At 41.4% G+C, this 7,375-nt stretch overlaps 1 non-coding gene across 1 annotated transcript; it reads right to left on the bottom strand.

Moving 5' to 3' along the window:
- Nucleotides 1-6,993: 6,993 nt before the first annotated feature.
- On the bottom strand, nucleotides 6,994-7,100 carry LOC112084838. The gene has a single exon (XR_002898497.1). It is a non-coding gene; the product is annotated as a small nucleolar RNA R71 (small nucleolar RNA).
- Nucleotides 7,101-7,375: the final 275 nt, after the last annotated feature.

The raw sequence follows: 7,375 nt of genomic DNA, 5'->3' as shown, positions 1-7,375 counted from the left end.
GCTGTCCTCCGTGGCAATGAGTGCGTGAGCCTCCTTAGCCATCTCTCTAGCTCTGGAACGAGTGATCCTGCCAGCTACCTCTGGTTCCTCCTCCTCTGAGCTGGTCACGATCATATCACAAGCGCTGAGGGTTTCTTCATCAAGATTCGAGATAATTGAGTCCTCTTTCCAGAACAGTTGAGATCGTTCCATTTGGAGTTGTGAGGCATGAGTTCTGGAAGAATAGAGACACACCTATCCTTCAAGCACCAAGAGCGTGGAAATTGTGCTAAGTGTAAGGATGGCACGGTGGTATGCCACGGTCCACATCTGACTGTGACACTTGATTGCAGTTCTTCGGGGTTTGACAAGGTCTCCACACCACGGTCTACACTTGACCGTGGCAAGACAACACTTGGGATCCTTCAGAGCTTCGGGACTTGACACGGCCATGCATCACGACCAAAGGGAACCCGTGGCACCAAGATTCATCCAAGAACAGAAGCTTCAGGACTTGACCAAGATCTGCTAGACCGTGGCAAACCTCTTCTTTACCCACCAAAGCCGGGTCAGTACCCGGTTTGTTCCGGGCTGACCCGGTCCATAACACTTAGTATAAATACTTTTTTGGGAAAAAAACCCTAAGGAACATCTTATCTTCTCTCTTAGTTTCTCTCTTGGTTTCTGACCTTATCTGTGTAAAACCGACGTGATTAAGAGATATCTAAGAGATTTCACTATCTTAAAGCTGTTTCTTATCATTTCATCATCTCATCTCAACTTCTAATCATGATTAACACCACCTCTTGCAAAGCAAATGGTGTGTTCATCATGATTAGTGAGTAGTCTTCTTTTAAGCTTCTAGGTGTGTAGATTAGGATACTTAGATGTAGATTAATGATTGTTTAAGCTTAGATTCTCTTCTCCTTTCCTTAGTTAGCTGATCCTAATGCTAGATCTCTCATTATAAGCTTGATCTAGAACTAAGGCATTTCTCCACCCACAAGGTGTTTGATGAAATGCCTGAATGAGCTAACTTAAGGGTTTATGCCTTTTTCATCATGGGAATGATTGTTAAATGCATGAATGACATATTAGAACTGTTTCTTAATGCTCATTGATTCATATTTCACAAATGATGATTTGGTTTGAAAGTGGATTAGTGTAGAGGTTAGTGCCTTCATGAGAGGATTAATCTAGATTAGAGTTCTAAGTTAATTGGAATTTAAGATCATGTGATGTTTGCTTTATCTTTTTGGATAAGATTCAGTCTTTCTTAGCTCTTATTTTGATGCACAAAGAGGCTGTCTGGTCATTTTAGACTTGGAACCTTATGCTTGTTGATTGTTTATTCATCTAATGGGAATTAGTCTTGAATTGGTAATTAACAAAGGGATTTTTGTCATGAGAATGAATTAATCTGATTTGGAAGTCTAGACTAAAGAATTGCAAGTGTTGCATTGTTTGCTTAGCATCATGAATTCACATTTAAAGCAACCTGATCAATGATCATATCTAGAGGTTTAGCTTTCTCTTTATTTGAATTTGAGTGTTTGTTTAGTTTCTCTTGCTTGTTTAATTCTTAATTACTGCTTGTTCTTGTTTGCTTTATGTTTTTAGATCACCTTGTTACCAACTCATCTGCTTATTAGACTTGAATTAAGATAGCTCCTCATAGTTCTAGTGTCTAGAATCTCTCCATTTGGATTGATACCCCAAGTGCTACAATGACATGAGTAGTTGAGGAATTGATCAAGGATTGAACATTCCTACTATCAATTTGGCGCCGTTGCCGGGGATCGAACCCGGGTCACCCGCCGTTGTCAAAGCCTTGGCATGATTAGATCGAGGCATGCATACGTAAGAACTGAAGCTGGAAACGACTAAGTGTTGAAAGTACACCTCGGTGTAATGATCTCGGCATGCATGCCGGACTGTGTTCTCCCAAGCACCTCGACATCATGACCCCTCGACATTTTATCCCAAGGTCCCTTGTCACGAACCCAGAATCAAGAACAGAAGGGCTCAAGAACACACACGTGAGGATGGATCAAAGAATAGGGTTCATGCATGTTCTTGACGTGTTCTTCACGAGATCTTCATCCGGATCCTGACTCACGTGCACACCTCGGCATGAAGACCTCGGCTTCACTTTCCGACACACCGTGGCACTCACCCATCAACCCAAGGAAGCGGTTCAGTACCCAGTTTGTTCCGGGCTGACCCGCGACACTTTCCCTTTTGCTATAAATACAATTTAGGACCAAAAACCTAATCATCTTATCTCTTATCTGTTTTTAGCTTTAAGAACTTGCCTCTTTTGTGAAACTTGATTAATCTAATCTGATATCTCGGTTTTGCATCAGAATCTTGTTCTCTCTTTATTTCTTTTATCATCCAGCATCAAAACTCCTTATCATGACTAGCTACACGTCTTGCAAAGGACTTAGTGAGCTCGTTATGATCTGTGAATAGTCGTTTAAGCGGCTTTAGATAGGTAGATTAGGGTGCTTTCAAGGTAGATTAATGAGTTTAGGTGTCTAGTCTTGCATGTTTCATTCCTTAACCGACGAGATCTCTAGGCTGGATCCAAGCACATCACTTGAGGTTCAGATCTGAGACATATCTCGCATCAAAAGTGTTTGTAGAAATGTCTGAACCACTCGGTTAAGGGTTTAAGAGTCTTTCATCACGAGAGTGATAGTTTGTTCTTTTTTTTTTTTTTTTTTTTTTTAACGAAAACTCTAACTTAACGAAAAAAACGAAAATACACAAAATCTTAACAAATCCTAACTAAAACGAGATCTACCTAGACGAAAACTAAACACGAAAACTCTAACAGACCTAAGCGATGACGAAAAACACGAGACTATGAACAGACCTAATCGAAGACGAAGACACGAAACTCTTGACAATCCTAAACGAACACGAAAACAATGGATAAACTCTTGACAAACCTAACGAATTCGAGATCGACCTAAACCCTAGTTGCGACACAATAAAACTCGAACTAACAACAATTCAGGACGTTGAAAGCAGCAATCGACACTAGCTAGTCTAGGTTTTAAAACGAAAATTCAAGCACAGAGATTAGGGTTAGAGTTTCGCTCAGCCTTTGGTTCAGAGTTGGCTCTGATACCACGTGATACGATCCTAGGTGATTAACTCTGAAGCAAAGGGGAACAGATGCAGCGATAAGATGGATAGAAGGAATCGATGAGGCGATGTGGTGGTGGTGGTGATCGGTTCGATGGATCAAGCCGAAGATGATGATGGTGGCGCGGCAGATAGAGTGAGTTGAGAGGGTGGACGTGCTGTGATGAGATGATATCGATGGAATGGAGATGATGAGATAGGAGAATCTCTTGTAAACAGATTAGTTTTTAAGAGATTCGAATTTCAGAGTTTTTTTAGTTCTCAGAAATCAAAAGAGAGAAGAACACGTTAAAAGTTTGATCAAAATTCTTCACTGAATAATACTTAGGCCATTTTCTCTCTTAAATAGAGTTAGAGAGAAATCGCAGCCCTAATACAAAACTACATGAAGTCTGAAATAAAAACAACACGAAGTTTGATTAAAAAATAAAACAGCGAAGCGTCCCTTCTAAATCCTAAGTGGTGCGCCTAAAACAACTAGTGCACAAGTCATTGTGACTTTGCACATTATTACCCATTAGTAACAACTTCTAAGTAACTCGACGTAGCAATGATTTCTGCCTCGTTAAAAACCTTGGAGAAGAACCTCCTTGCCTTCCAAAATCTTCACCAAGGAAAAGAGTACAGAATCATCACCTAAGTTACCTAGTCATTGTTACCGGGTTCTTCATTCTTCAAGATAGAGATGTTGAAGATGTGAGCTCCAGCCTCCTGGTGATCGATGTCCTCTGCAGCTATGAGTGCGTGAGCCTCCTTAGCCATCTCTCTAGCTCTGGAACGAGTAATCCTGCCAGCTACCTCTGGTTCCTCCTCCTCTGAGCTGGTCACGATCATATCAGGAGTATTCCCGGCAAAGCCCGTTAAGATTTTCTGTAAGTTTTGTTGCGTGCAAGACAAGAAAGGTAAGTTCCCGTAAACTTATGAATTCCCGAAAATTTACCGTTTTTGCTACAAAAACGCTTTTTAAAGAAAGAAAATGCACTTTTTGGATCAAATCTCCTTTTTCTCTTCTCTTCCAAAAGACTTGGAGATTTAGAAGATAGAACACCTTTTTCAATTCTTAAGCTTTTTAAGAGATTCTTGGCCCAAACCTCACTCTTTTTCAAAGCTGATTTCAATTCTGCCATCAAATCTCTCTTTCCAGCAAGGTATGAAGCTCAAACTCGCCATTTTTTTAATTGATTTTAGAACTTAGGGTTTTCTTAAAAGGCCCAAATCTCGGTTTATTGATGGTGGAAATAGCTTAAGAGCAATAGATTATCCTTCTAGGTTATCTAAAAATCGATTTTAACACCTAGCTTAAGAGGAATTGAGATTTTTGAAATTTGGATTTCACATGCTTTATTAAAGTCGAATATGGACCAGCAAAATTGATGAATTTGATTAAGTCTTGTGTGATTAGTGATTAGTATTGGGTAACCTATAGATTTGACATGGAAATTGCTCACTAAAACCAATTTTTAGAAGATTTCTATGTTGAGAACATCAAAAATCCGAATCCGGTCATGAACTACTCGATTTCTTTGATTCAATGTCAATTCTGCTTGCTCATGGTTTTAATTAATCTCTTTATACTAGGATTGGTATAACTGATCGTTAATGTGTTAAAATCAGCATCCATATTCACTCTTTTTCCAAGAATCATCTCGTCTTGTAGGAAAATGGCACAAACTAGATCCCGAAGAAGCCGTCGCACTGGTGATAGCTCTGAGGACATTCCCGATGATGTTACTTTTGGAGAGTACATGCTGAACCAAGCCAGACCGAGAAGAAGAAACTACGTGATGAGACTGCTCCAGCACTCAAGAGAAAGGCGAGCAACTCCCAAGCCACCACAGATTCGATACGTTGGCAAGGAGATAAACCCGAGAGTGGACTATGCAAGACGTTTCAAGAAGCTGAACATCAAATCCACGCCTTGCATTGATTATCATACACTTGAGATGCTTGGAATAAGAGAAGACGTAATCTGGTACATCGATGCACTTAAGCTAAGACAATACATGGAGCTGAACCTTCCAACTTATCCTGAGCTAGTCCGCGAGTTCTTAGCAACTATTACACTCCACCACACTAAGAGGAGGAACCCCAGAGCATCCGATGGCATCTTGTCATTCTCTATCCTTGGACAGCCTTACTCGCTCACCATTTCTGCACTTTGTGAGGCTCTTAAGCTTCCATACACCGATGGCATTTACCTTGAAGATGAACCCGATTTTAACTTGTGGAGAGAGATGGGTCATGGAGTCTATGATAGCGGGAGATCCAAGTCAGCCCTTTTTACTCATCCTACAGTGAGAGTTGTGCACAAACTTTTAGCACACACGATTTTCTCTAGAGCCAACATGGGATGTGTTTTGAAGACCGAGCTCATTACGCTTCAGATGCCATTTATGGACGACTCACGACTTGCCTGCTTTGCCTGGATCATAGCACAGAACATGGTGAAGGTGAAGCATGATTTACATGGTTGCGAGGACGCTACTCCAGCTTACAGGAGCGCTATTACAGCGATACTACAAGCCGTAGGATTCGACTTCTCATGTGATGATCAACTTCCCGATGTCTGGTATGACCTACTTTATCTCTCTCGCGATCACACTATCTCTCATGCCGCTTTCGATCCAGACAGGTTTGGTTACAAGTATTGCACTGGCACTGAGGAGCACCGAGTCTACTTGCCTTCAGCATCAGTACCAAGATTGTGTAACGGAGGACGCCCGCGATGGACTCCGGAACCCGATGAGTTTCTGCCATCTGTACCTCGTCTACCATTCACCATTGGCCAATACATAGTGGCCAAGCAAAGCGTGATGCAGCTGCAGCCCGTGCTCATTTTCAGCCATCTGTTTCGACCGGCCACACCTCATCATCGACATCATCGAACACACATTCTGTTCTGGAGTGCAGAGTTGAGAGACAGGGACGACGCTTTGAGCGCGTTGTCACTTTCCTACAGGAGCAGCACCAGTTCGAAGCAGACACATCGGAGGATGAGTGATTGATCAGCACTTCACTGCCATCACGGTTCTATCATCATTTTCTTTTCTTTTATCTTATTTTATTTCACTTTTATTCACCATCTTCTCACCAACTTTTTCACACTGTGGATAGTGTGATTTAAGTATAGGGGAGGATGTATATCCGTACTAATCATTTTCTTGCTTTTGCTTTCAAATTTCAAGCACTTTTTAAATTTTAATATGTAACCTATTCGACATTAAGTATTTTTCAGGAATGTTTGACACAAAACTATGATGATTTAGACCTGCACGCTTCTACACTATCCATGATAGCTCATTTGTGGTTAGCACTAGACTAGGCGGTAGCTAGAGTACTTGCACTACGAACTCCCACCAGAGGACTTCTATTCATGGAGATTCTTCTGACAGGATATACTAGCTCATTTTACTTGACCTTAATATTGATATCTAATTTTCTCATCATTGATTTCATAGGTTAATCCACCACAGCCCCACCCAAACCCACCCATACGTCATCATCCTCCACCAGTCTTTGTTGGTGAGAATGACCGAGCTTATGCACACCAGTATGGAGCAGGAATCAGGCCACCTCCTGTCCAAAACAACAACTTTGAGGTTAAGGCCTCTTTGATCAATATGGTTCAAAATCAGAAGTTCCATGGCTTACCTATGGAGGATCCCTTGGAGCATCGGGATCAGTTTGACAGAGTTTGTGATCTCACTAAGATCAATGGAGTATCTGAAGACAGCTTCAAACTGAGATTGTTCCCATTCAGCCTTGGAGATAAGGCACATCATTGGGAAAAGAACCTCCCAAGAGGATCAATGCAAGATTGCCTTTCTATACAAGTTCTTCTCAAGCTCAAGGACTGCAAAGCTAAGGAACCAGATTTCCAGCTTCACTCAACATTCTAATGAGACCTTTGGAGAAGCTTTGGACAGGTTTAGAAGCTACACAAACAAGTGTCCACATCATGGCTTTTCAGAAGCCTCTCTCCTTAGCACTTTGTATAGAGGAGCTGTTCCTAGGATCAGGATTCAGTTGGACACAGCATCAAATGGAAATTTCTTGGCAAAAGAAATCAATGCAGATATGGAACTTGTTGAGAACTTAGCCATGAGCCAAGACACTTATGGGGAAGATTATGATAGAAGCTATAGAGGAGAAGATTCTGGTAGACACCAAGGGCTGGAAGAGAAGTTTAAAGTGCTGAATATAAAGCTTGACAAAGCCCTAGCTGCCACTCAAAAGCCTA

Source organism: Eutrema salsugineum, unplaced genomic scaffold (assembly GCF_000478725.1).
Source record: "Eutrema salsugineum unplaced genomic scaffold, Eutsalg1_0 scaffold_4, whole genome shotgun sequence".
In the NCBI taxonomy this organism is placed as follows: domain Eukaryota; kingdom Viridiplantae; phylum Streptophyta; class Magnoliopsida; order Brassicales; family Brassicaceae; genus Eutrema; species Eutrema salsugineum.
The sequence above is the reverse complement of the archived record's forward strand: the minus strand, read 5'-3'. Positions and strand labels throughout refer to the sequence as shown.